The sequence below is a fragment of the Panthera tigris genome, chromosome A2, assembly GCF_018350195.1.
Source record: "Panthera tigris isolate Pti1 chromosome A2, P.tigris_Pti1_mat1.1, whole genome shotgun sequence".
Classification (NCBI taxonomy): domain Eukaryota; kingdom Metazoa; phylum Chordata; class Mammalia; order Carnivora; family Felidae; genus Panthera; species Panthera tigris.
Window position 1 is genome coordinate 118553302 of NC_056661.1, and position 12656 is coordinate 118565957.

Sequence of the window (12656 nt, forward strand, 5' to 3'; positions counted from 1 at the left end):
TTAAGTTGTCTGATATGGAAGACAGTGACTCATAGTTTCTACGCATTATGAGGTTATTATAAGGATTACAAGAGATAAGTCATACACAGCACAGAGCACAGTGGATAGTACATGCTAAGTACTTAATAAATCATAGCTGTTACTATTATTTCGGGCAGTCAGGTCTGAAAGCATTTACTGTGTACATCGTGGACTACATTTGTGAACGACTGTTTTTAAGTAGTGATAACAATTGATAATAAAAGGTATCATAACCGTTAGCACATACCTACTATGAACCAATATGGAATGGGCAGTCCTCGTAAGATCTTTGCAAGGGAAATCTCTCCCCCATCCCTTTCCCAAAGGAAAATTCAAGGCTCAGAAAAGATCCCGGTCCCACAACTAGGTGACGAAGCCTCAGATTCAGGCCTGACTTCCAAGTGCATGCCATTGACCCTGACCACCACCTGGTCCTCTCAAATTAAATTGCTACGCGGCTTTCCCTCTCATCGCTGCTGCCGCCGCCCCATCCCACAGCAAACTGTGCCTGCAGCTCTAGGGAACGAAAAGAAACGAAAAGAAACGAAAAGAAACGAAAAGAAACGAAAAGAAACGAAAAGAAACGAAAAGAAACGAAAAGAAACGAAAAGAAACGAAAAGAAACGAAAAGAAACGAAAAGAAACGAAAAGAAACGAAAAGAAACGAAAAGAAACGAAAAGAAACGAAAAGAAACGAAAAGAAACGAAAAGAAACGAAAGGCTCTGCATAAAAGCAGTGGCAAGCTTTGGAAGCAATGAAACACAGGGACAAATTTTGATGGAAACTGGAACCTGTAGGCGTCAATGCGGTTAGTACACCCGCATCTCCTATTCAGTTCCCCCTCTGGGTGCCTGATCTTAAAGAACACAGTCTTAGAACCAGAAGACACAGATTCTAGTCCTAGTTCGAATTATTTCTAACCCACAGGATTTAGTTTGCTGTGAAATGGAGAGAATGATAGTGCACCACACCCTCACAATCTTGGGGTGAGAATCCTGCATTTTAATTGAACTATTACCGCAAACTCCAAGGCCCAGCCTCTAGCTGCCAACCCAAAGTGGCCCTGGAGTTCTTCTCCAGCAGGAATAACCTAGTGCGGCCACATATTTACTGGTCTCTCTGGCAAATACTGTATGGAGAAGAGAAGGCTTGACCTATATGTTAAAATAGTGACCATGGTCATTTGTATAAAGAACTTAGATTTCATTTTCCTTTCTTTGCCATCCCTGGAGCTTGGAGAGAGTGTGCATAGGCACCTGTGTTAATTTCTCCTGGAAGAGTCAGGAAATTCTCCAATTGCTTTTCCAAAGAGCCACAGGTCTTTTTCAGAAGAGACTGAGAACTTACTGGCTAGCTTTCAAGCTGAGCGTATTAAAAGCCATTGGGACTAACTAGAAACAGTGTGATCAATTAACTTGCTCTGCAGATAAAAAGGAAGGCCCTTCAGTTTATAAACCAAGACACGTTTAACTGATTTTATCGCACATCAAGCCAAATACAAGACTCTGTAATACTTAAGTAAAATAGACGTTATCAAAGAACTTGCAAGACATCGGATTCCTCAGAGAGGCTCAGGGGACTTTGGGGATTTGGTAAACATTACTATCAGCTGGGCTCCAGAAAAAAAAAATGGAAGGGAAAGACTCTGATGGATTTTCTTGGCTTATCTGAGATGACGTTTAATACTCTGGATATGGGTTCAATATCATAAAGATATTTAAAAAGGAATGGCTTTAAGTAGGAATGCCAAGATAACATCTAGTGTGTTTTTTTTTTTAACTATGTTAGTTGCTGAAATCTACAGCCACGCTGCCTGTTCCTCCTTCTCTCCTCCCCTTCATCCACCTCTACACTCTAGCCGACAGTCTAGCTCAGAGTTTTCTCAATAGCTGCACTGCAACATACAGTAGGACATAGATTTTAAATTATAATCAGTACACCTCCCGCACAGAAATATACAAAAGTTTCACAAAACATCACGCAACTTTACTACGCTGCATTTGCACGCAACATGTAATGAACGGATAATACTTCTTTTAAAATGTTGGGACAATCCATTAAATTGCTTTTAGGATCCACTGATGGGCGCCAAATGGTAATTATGAAAATGTTAATCTTGCTAAATTACGAATCAATATCATGCCTTAATCCCACCCCTCCACGTGGCTCTGTATTGCTTGTGGGATAAAAGACTTAGTTAAAATATATGGAGGATCGTTCACAATTTAGCTCCAAACTGCTCTTCCTTAGTTTATGCTCCCTACCGTCTAGCAACTCCCAACTCCTGCCCAGTCTCTGTAGGTACCTTGTTCACACCCCACCCCTGCTGTTCAGGTTACCCTGTTTACCTCTCCAGATCCACTGCCTGCCCTTCTCTGCCCCGTTCTGTGCCCTGACCTGGTCCCCCCAGACTCTCTGCCCTCTGGTCGGGGTCGCCAGTGGGAAGCCCCAGTAAGAGATTAGAAGGTGAAAGGAGAGAGAAGGAGCCTGCTGGTAAGATTTTGTAACACAGGCCTACTCCTCTACTTCAAACACCTCCTTCCCACTTCTGCTGTCATCCTTAGACTCATCCCCCAAAGCCTACCACAAAGGTACTTTCCCTCCAAAGCATTCTGGGAAACCACCTGGTAGAGTTCGCCTCAGCACACACGTCTAGTCAAAGGATGAATTACACTTTCAAATGTTTACGCTCCCCACAGACTGATCGTCTTCAGAGCCTGCATCCTGTTTCTCTTTGTGCCCAGCACTTAGCCAGGAGGCTGGCAAGAACTGATTACTGAAAAGATCAACAAATGAACGAAAGGTAACAGGATTAATTATTTAATAGCATCATGCTTGTATATCACAAGGTAGTATTTTCTAACAATGGTGTCTACAGAGTTACTTCATCTAAATTCCCATTCTGGGGTGCGCTAGTCTATTTCTGCTAAATGTAACTTCTGGGAGCTGGCTCATGACCACTGCTTACCATGTGGTGAACCGGCTATCTCTAGCGGTGACGAACTAGCTCCCACAATCCCCCATCACCTGGCAGGGTGTTTTCTGCTTATTATGCTAATTAGATTTTACTTGAAAGATGTAATTATTGCTGCAACCCAAGGAAATAATTAATGGCCAATTTTAGTGAGGAAAATATTCATTAATCAAGTCAACAGACAAGAGACCTGCAGAGTTTAAGAAAGGTCCTTGAAGAGAAAAAAAAAAAAAAAAGAATCACCCAGAGATTTCTCCTTTCCATAGATATAGGTTAAATCTATTCAATTAGAGCCTCCCGAAAGTTTACATTTCAGATTTAGTTCAACGAGTCCTAATGAAGTCTAGGTTTTAACTTTTGGGTTCTAAAATGCATTGCCCAACAGAATAATTTAATCACTTTATTGCATGAAAAGGTGTGATTAAAGAGGAGGTACCATTCTCCTCTTTGGTAGAGGTAAATGGTAAAGAGTACCATTGGTCTCTTTAAAATGGTAAAGAGTACCATTGGTCTCTTTAAAATGTTTATTCATTCGAGGATTTCTAAACACAACAAACGTCAGCCTCTGTGTTCTTATGTGACAGGCAGGCAGGCAAGGATCATAATGAGAACACTATTCAGTTTGTTGGGTGTTTACATCATCTTTGTCCCTTATAAACAATGAACCTTTTAAACCTGAGGGTTAGAGGACATTTTAAGCTCTTCTAACACCTTGGTAATCACAGCCCAGGGAAATATTTGCAACAAACAACAACACAGTGATCCAGAGATCAGATCAAACCTACACTTACTATTAAAAGATATTTCAATCCCAAGGAGCATTGTCCCTCATAAAAAATGATACACAAACGCCTTCCAGCCTGTTCCCCAGAACCCTTCTCCTCAATGCCCTTTTATAATATTCATGTCCTCAGATTTATGTCGACTGTATATTTACTAGACATGTCTCCGCATTACATTATCAGGGACTTAAGAGATGAGAAGAGATAGGACCTGGAAAGCAGCATACAGTAACTGACAATCAAGTTTATTTTTGAAACCAAAACAACATTTCCAAGTTTTCCTTTAATTTTAAATGCTAACAACCATATTCCAGCCTTCACATGCTCATAAAGCTGTTTAACAGTCCAGAAAGAAAAAATAATAATTTTGTTTTAAATAATGTTCACCGTCCACGTCTTAATAGTCTGGACACTGAAGCATTTTTCATTCAGAGTAATGATCTCCAGGAGTAAAAATAATATAATTATAACTGAACTACTTGGTCAGCTAAATCACAACCAGAAATGCGCTGGTATGTATTTCATTCGCTGTGTCAAAAAATCTTCATTCTGGACCATCAACAGAGCACTAAATTTTGATCTGTCATTGAAAACAGGTCGCTTCTATTTCTGGCATACAGCATGGTAACAGGGTACAGCAATTGGTAAAGACAGCTAATATTTCACATTAAATCTCCCCACCTGACCTTCTGAATCAAAAAAGGAGGGACTCATGAATAAGGAATTATTATACAAACATCCCCTTTACTTCGCTAAAAAAAAAAAAAAAAAGTCTCTCAAGCAAAAGCGCGGAAAGAAAGGCCAGAATTCTTGGGAAGAACTGTGTTGTTGATAGGATGCCCACTGAAGACCAATGAAGGACGTGGGTTCTATCCCTGAGCTGCTTCCTCTTAAAAACACAAGTGTGGGCTCTAGGGGTCCAGGTGGTCTTCAAACCAAGTCTGAAGAGGCATTTCCACTGAAGGAATGAGGGACGAAAGGCCATGCCATCCACCTCGGGCGTGGCCTTGCAGGCCCCTTGGAGTCCACTGTCATTGAGAACTGAGACGTATACAGGGGGATGAACACTGTAGAAGGAAGCCTGTCTCCTGAGGCTCTCCTCCACCAACTCGTTTTGAAATCACTCGTGGATCCATAGTGAAACCACGCTTTTGCCTTTCTTTCAGCTTTCCTTTAAAGAAGACTTTCAGAAACGCTTTGCACAGACTTATCACCCCCCCCCCCCCAGCTCAGTCCTCGGGGAGAGCGACCCCTCCATTCGCTCCCACTTCACCCTCTGGTGACCACCACCCTCACTCATACTCACCATCTTGCGTGAAACCGCCTGACTGGCTTTCTCTCCCACAGGGCCGGCGTTTCTCACTGGGGGAGTTTTATAATGCAGTCTACACCTGGCTATTGCCCAGAGCTTCCGATTTAATTGATCCGGGATGAAAGACCCACTAAGTGAAGGCACCTGGCTTTTTAAAAGCTCCTCAGGTGATTCTAATATGCGGCCAGGGCTGCGAACCACGCCTGTGGTCCAGCTCCGCAGGGACAGGCACTGTGGCTCGTTCACCCTTGATTCCTCCACCCCAGGCAGGCCAACCACGGCACCCAGCGAAGAGCCTGCTCACTGCACATTAATTAGATAAAAAAAAGGTGGTTGCCCAATGACTGGAAAAGAAAAGTGGGGGTAAAGACAGGAGGGGCATTTAGCATGGGGTTCTCCAATAAAGGAACTTCGCACACTTTAGTCTGCGTCGGGATCAAGGGGAGGGCCCTGGGACAACTCAGACTGCTGGGCCCCACTCCCAGGGCTTTTCTGATCCTGGAGCTTTGGGCTGGGGCCTGAGAATCGGCATTTCTAAGGGCTCCCAGGTAGCATAGATGCTGCCGGTCTCAGGATCCCACCTCTAGAACCACTGCACTGAAAACCACCAAAGCAGCCTAGTAACCTCCGGGGACCCACAGGAACACGTGACAACCCGGGTTGCAGGCATCTGATCGTGTGGCCAAGGACAGTGGAGGGACGGCGCAGGTCTGTAAGCCTATCCGATGGCTAGCCACAGGCCAGGGCCCAGGAAACCGCCCCTCTGGACTTCCAATTCAACGGCCAAGCTTTAATTTTCAAGGCGTAAGCATCTGAATCATCTGTCACGTGCTCACTGCCATTCAGAATCAAGGCGTAGCCAGTAAGAACAATATAAAGCCATCAGCATTTAAATAAAAAATTACAGAACACTTTCCTAGAAATAGGCCCAAGATCAAGTTTTCCCAGAGCACCAGTGGCAGGCTTAGGCCAGGAGACAAACCCACGGCTGCTTGTTAAATCAACTCAAGCACTAGATTCTACAGCTGTAAAAATACAGTGGTTTAAAATCCAAAGCTTCTAATAGCCACCCAAATAGATGCTGTACTAGAATTACTTAAAACACTCTCTCTCTCTCCAACTACTCTCAGTTCAGAAATTTCTTTCTTAAGAGACAAAGGTAAGGAATAAAGAAAATGCCCAGTGCATTAGGTTTTCCCACAACCGCACTGGTTACTGGTTCCCAGAAATGGGAAGGAGGTATTATCGCCAGCCCTTACCACCGCTCTCCAGTCACATGAGCCACAGAACAGAGACACAAAGGGAATTGTGACCCTAGCCCGCCAGGGCTTCTCCCTCCATATCTAGTTATCAGATATGGATCCTAGCTAGTGGTCATGGATCTGGGGGTCAGAAAACCCAATATGTGTGGGTTGTGAAAGAGTTAATCTGTGAGGAGTTCTAGAGCATGAGTAAACAGGAAACTCTGGCTTCTGAACATGACCTCTGTCAAAAGGAAGCATAAAGAGGGAGGGCTCACCCACGCGATGACTATAAAACATTACATGTATATACGGCCACAGCAACATCGTGGCTCTATGAAGTGACATAGTGACCAACCGTAATGTGGGACGCTGGCACAGAAAAGGGACAAAAATGAATAAAGTATGCACTTCAGTTAGTTATCGATTTGGTTCATCATTGTGACAAAATATACTACATAGCATTGTGAGATATTAGTAATATGGGAATACTGGGTGTGGGAATATAGAATTCTATACCGTCTGTAATTTGTCTGTAAATCTAAAATGATTCTGGGGCGCCTGGGTGGCTCAGTCGGTTGAGTGTCTGACTCTTGATTTCGGCTCAGCTCACGATCCCAGGGTTGTGGGATCAAGCCCCGCGTTGGGCTCTGAGCTAAGCATGGAATGTGCTTGGATTCTCTCTTTCTCTCTGCCCCTCCCCTGCTCTTGTGTGCTGTATCTTAAAAAAAAAAAAAGAAAAAGAAAAAATCCACAACTATTCTAAAATAAAAGTTGCTGTTTAAACAAATTAGGGGCTGCTGTCCTGAGCGAGACATTTGCAAGATACACAGGTGGGTGTCTGCATTATTTTCTATTTGTTTAAAATATTTTTGAAATACTCCCTAACTTAAAATATTTTGCAACTGGCCACCGTACAAATTACATGTGCACACGCTCCCTTCTCCCCCAGAAAAGGACTGCTGTTTGTTTAGACAAACCGCTGTGCGGGAAGCAGGCCTGAAACACACGCTCTCACCGACAGCCGCCTCGGATCCTTTCAGTCTGAGTCCCTGCGGACCGCCGGCTCTGTCACCACGGAGGGGACACCACCCGCCACACACCTCAGGATTATCCCTGGAGGAAAACCGTGGAGGATGTGAACTTGGTCCCGGGTGCTGCCCCCGCTCCAGTCTCTGCCTGGCCTCTCCCACCGACCGCCCTTCTTCCAAATTCTGTCATACTCACATTCTCTTGGACCTGATGTCCAGCTAGATGCCTTCAACTATTAGCTGAGGGCTGCCTTAGGATGCTACTCCTCCAACAGCAGTGGCAGTTTAGCGAGGGCAGGGGAGAGCCCTGAGCCCACGGGAGTGGACTGAGTGGTGGAACTTCAAGGCACTGTGATGGCAGAGGGCCACCTGTGCCTTCAGACCAAGCTTCTCTGCTTCACACCGGACTGCATCTGGTCAGGGGTAAAACCCATTTCCCTTGCCCCAGGGGCCTCTCTAACTGAGGAATGATTCCATGCCAGGCCAGAGCTCCTGATGTTGCAGAAATTAAGTAACCTCCTGGTTCTCATGTTTTCCAACCTCCGAAGGAGTTAGAAACAGGTGGTGAACCCGCCAGGATGGGAATGCAGGGGAAAGGGGGCCGAGAGGCCTGGGCAGAGCCCGTACACTGCATTCTAGTCCCCGGAATCTCGGACGTTCCCGGCTGCCCACATGTTCCCGAGGCTGGCTATTTTCGCTTGGCTGTTCCAGCGCCAAAACCAAGGAATGTGTGTGTGGCGGCCAGCCTTCCCCCGACACCTCTGCGTGGGGCCTCGCCCAGACCAAATGAGTGAGGATGGGGGGGGGGGGCGGTGGGGAGGGCAAGGAACATCATTTGGGAGTTCAATAAATAAAACTGAAAACTTGCCGGTTTGTTCTCTACCCCACACAAGTCGGCATCTTGTACCTACTGGCTTCTCTTTCCCCTCACCTGTGCCATTATCCCACTCTGAGCTGTTGTCCCTCTACCCCACAGTGGAGTCAGATCCAACCTAGCCCGAAAGGGCCCATTAAAGTCCTAAATGCAGCCAGGGTTTCTCTGCTTTCTTTCACCCCATTCATTCTTTCGCTACAAAATATTTATTGAACACCTACTATGTGCCGGGTCCTGAAAATCCCTTCGGGGTGGAGCCCACATTCCGGGAAGGGAAAACGCCAATGAGGGAATAAGGGAGTACACACAACTACGCGTACAACGTCAGGAAGAAACCTAGAACGGAGGTTGGGAAGCTGGAAGGACAGTTCTGATCTCTTAACTGGCCCTTCAAATATACCATTCCTTAAGCTGGTTAACGGTTCTGTGTTGCCGCCCCAGCTAGGTACCCCACGTTCGAGGACAGGGGCTGTTTGGGGCGTCTGTGAGCCCAGGGCTGTGTACTCTAAATGTGCGGCCAATTCGGCTGAATGAGAGAATTTCTATAAAGCAGCCGATTCCTATTTTCGAACCTTAGCACTTCTGGCTGCAAAGGAAAGTCGGGAGATTAATCGGTCCCGGTGGGGTCACGCGTGGTGAGTCACGGGGGCCGCACGGATGGAGCACACTCCTCCCCCCTTCCTGGGTGCCTGGGCGCCTGAGTGCGGCACTGACGTGTCACCAGTGAATTGGCCAGATGTGATTCCTGCCCTCATGGTGTGTACGTTTTGGTGGAAGACAGCCAAAGATAACCAATAGGGAAGAATGTCAACGTGTGGCCATTTCTTTGAAGGGAGCAGGTTGGGGGATGAGGAGAGCGACAGCAAAGAGGTCAGAAAGGTTGTCTGGAGAAAGGGGACGGATGACAAGGAGCCGGCCAGGCAAAGGGACGGGGAGAGCGAGGCTCCCGGTGGAGGGCACAGCACGGGCAAAGGCCTGGAGGTGGGCGTGTGCTAAGCGTGCTCAAGGAACTGAGCACAGGGCCAAGGCCCAGAGAGGGGCGGGAGCCAGCTCGCACAGGCCCTTGTGGCACACTGAACACAGTGTGGGTTTTACCGTAAGTGCCATGGGAAGCCACAGAAGCAGGAGACAACGTGAGATTTGTATGTTAAGAAAATTACTCTAACAAGATATCCTCAGAATCAGGGTGACCACGTGTTACTGTTTGCTGGGGACAATGTCATTTTATTAACAGCATCCCCTTTCATTGCCCAAAGTGTTTGCAGATCAGAAAAATTTATATGGCCATCCTCTCCAGAAACCATTATTATACACAGTATATCTATATCTATATCTGTATTTTTTTGTTGAGAGAGAGAGGGCGCAAGTGAGCAAGGGGTGGAGAGAGGGGGGCGGGAATCGATACCACATGGGGCCGAGAGAAGGGCTCACCCAGGTCTCATGTTTTACCCGAAGTGGGGCTCAGACTCACCAACTGTGAGATAATGACCTGAGCTGAAGTCAGATGCTTAACCACTGAGCTACCCAGGCCCCCGCGATTCAGTACTGTATGAAACCTCATATTGTCTGGGCCAATCAAGTCCCCTTCAGGCCAAACATTCACAGTAGGAGATACAAAATATTCTATAGAGACAGGCTACGCCTATCCTCCAGCCAGATAATTAGAAAAAGGGCCTACTGTATTCTGTTTTTTTTTTTTGAAAGAAAGGAAGAAAAGAAAATTCTATAAACTTCTCTCCACGATGTCGTCCATGTTTCCCAGCTGCCACGCAGGGAAGACTTTTCCGCGGATCAAATCTAAAATTTTCATGGCTCGGCCGGAGTCTGTCCTCACTCGATATGGACAAACAGGGTCAGTGACGGCTCCCTGTACTGAGATACTGAGAGTCCTGTTCTCGAAGAAGCCTGCCAAAGTCACCTCTGAGGAGCTCCAGGTTACATAACCCCTGTTTCTCTAACCTCTCCTCTCAGGTCTTATTTTTCAAATGTTCAGTCATCCTTGTGGCTCCTCTGTTTATCCTCGCCAAGCTCTTCACACTGACACAGTACTTCTAAAGTTATATTCCAGAAGCGCTCTGCTATTTCCCCTACCAAATCTTTCCAGAAGCTTCAGATCTGCTCTCCTGCACATCTAAGCCGTGGACTGGGAAACTGGAGCCGGTCCGGCCATACCATGCCGGCCCTGCTGTCTTGCTCTCACCTGTCCTCCCTGCACCAGACCACCTAAAGAGAGGATTAAGCATAATCTTACCGTGTCTGGTTTACAAAGCCATGCATGGGTGACAACCTCTACCGGCTTGGATTATGTCCCCCTTCTCCTATTCCATTTTAGAACCACAGAATGTCAGGGTAGAGGCCACCTTAGCAACGCTCTTTTCATTTAGCAGATTTATTTAAGGCTGAGCTAATAAAGAGCCCGCGGAAGGGCTGGAGCTCGCCCTGGACCGGAGCTCACCCTGCACTGGAGCTCACCTTCTGCTTTCCCATCCCTCCACTATGACAAGGAAATGTCACTGCCCTCTGATTGTTTTCTATCGACCTGTGTATACATGCCCTTTCCTGTCTCCTTCCTTGACCTAATTTGCTTCTCGAGAGCAGAAAACAGATTTAATGGGGTCTTTGTATTCTTCACAACATTGTATCTTCTGTGTGGCCAGGACTTCACATATTTGCGGTCCAGGGCATGCAGGGGATTCTTAAGGCTCCTCCTCGATTTTTTTTTTTTTTTTTCAAAGGACACACACCATTGAGCAAGGGTAATGTTATCAGCCTGTCGGTGGGCACAGGCTCTGGGGACAACCAGACCCAGGTCCAAATCCAGGTGGTGCCACCGGTTTACGAGTTACTAGGTAACGGGCTACGGGAAAGAGTAGTCCATCTTTCCTCCTCAGAAAAAAAAGGGGCGAACAGACCTCCTACCTCGCGGTGAAGACTAATAGAAGCACACCAGGGCCTCAGCATGTGTGTTCTTCCCTGAGCACCAGCTTCCCTTGTTTCGTTTACACAAGCTCCTAACGTTTTTCTCTCTAGGTTAAGCTTTTGCGGAAAGAGAAGGAGGGGAGAAGAGAGAAACCCACCCCCAACGGTACTATCGCTAGCGACAGTGTTTTTTCCCCCATCCTGAACTACTTAAAACCCCCCCTCGGATGAGAGACAAAACTACGCTGTCACCTACATCCTTCTGCACATTTTTTCAAGCGCTGAGAACACCAGAATGGGGGGGGGGGGATGGCGGGGGATTCCTGAGCTTATTTGTGACCTAAGTAGGAGTTAGGAAAGTATTTAAATTTAGAGAGAGGGCTAAGAAAAGCCTCCTGATGAGGTGTGAGCCAATGGAAAATTGCACAGGGAAAATTAATAGGAAAGGCAGTATGTGGGCTAATACTGCAGCAGAAAGAAAGGGGTGAGGCAATCCCAGGGCCTTGACTGTGTCTTCCTGTTATGATTTATAAACTGAGGGAAGCCCAGCAGGCATTCTGACACTCAGGACTGATACCATACTGACATCTTGTGGCTGCAAATATCATGACACTTAGGTGGCCCCAAAGCAAAACGGACCTGCATATTAATATTACTACCATCTGTCAATTTTGCAGCATTTAAAAAACTTCAAATGTTGTTTCAACCACAGGCTCGCTGTTTTCACACCATGGAAACAGAAGTGAGGAAAGGTAGCTGCTCAAGCATCAAGGAACACGTATGCTGGAGACATTGGCATTTGGGCTCTGACTGGGTCAGTGCTGGTATTTCTCATAAATGTCACTGTTTTCAAGCACGTGCAACTCTTGGCTGAGCCGTTCTTATCTGGCACCTGAGATTTCGGGTAGGAGAGTTCCTAAAACTTAGTGGTTGTTTTAAAAGTGAAATGAAAATGGCAGCTGGAGCTTTCAAATACCAACCCCTCCCTCCCCCTTCCCCAATGAGATCTAAGAGAGGAAGGAAGGAAATAGAAAAATAACCTGGTTCTTCAGAATTTCAAAATTAAATTTCTCTTTGCAACCATACCCAAGGAGCAACCCGGTCACGGATGCATGCCCAGATCCCTCCGTCCTGCAGAATCCCACGTTGTATTGAGTGTCTAGCTGCCTTCAAAGCGCTTGGGGGTTCTCAGAGAGCACACGGCCCAAGAGGAGGCAGATGTGGGTCCCGGTACCAAAAAAGCAAAGGAGACGTGGAGAAAGGCCAGCATGGGCCGGGAGAGTTCTGGCGTGGGAGACGCCAGGAAAGGCTTCTGTGCAGTGTCTGTGTTTTCGGATGAGAGCTTGGTGCAAATAAAGATGGGCATAAAGGCATTTACAGCAGAGTGGTTAAAGTCACGGGCCTGGGGATTCAGAAACAACAGGACTCAATTCCTAGGCCCGTTACTTCCTAACTACACATCTGAGCATGTTACCCAAGCTCTCAAAAACCTCATTTTCCG

The 12656-nt window shown here is 46.5% G+C and overlaps 1 protein-coding gene across 4 annotated transcripts in view; it reads right to left on the reverse strand.

Moving 5' to 3' along the window:
* JAZF1 (JAZF zinc finger 1) overlaps positions 1-12656 on the reverse strand; it is a 340087-nt gene that overhangs the window by 160242 nt on the left and 167189 nt on the right. The window contains exon 1 of one of the 4 annotated variants that reach the window (XM_042968829.1): positions 10488-10669. The exons of the other annotated variants lie outside the window; for them this stretch is intronic. The gene's annotated coding sequence lies outside the window, so the exon portion shown is untranslated. Of the gene's footprint in view, positions 1-10487; positions 10670-12656 lie in introns of those variants that run through there. 4 annotated transcript variants of the gene reach the window in all.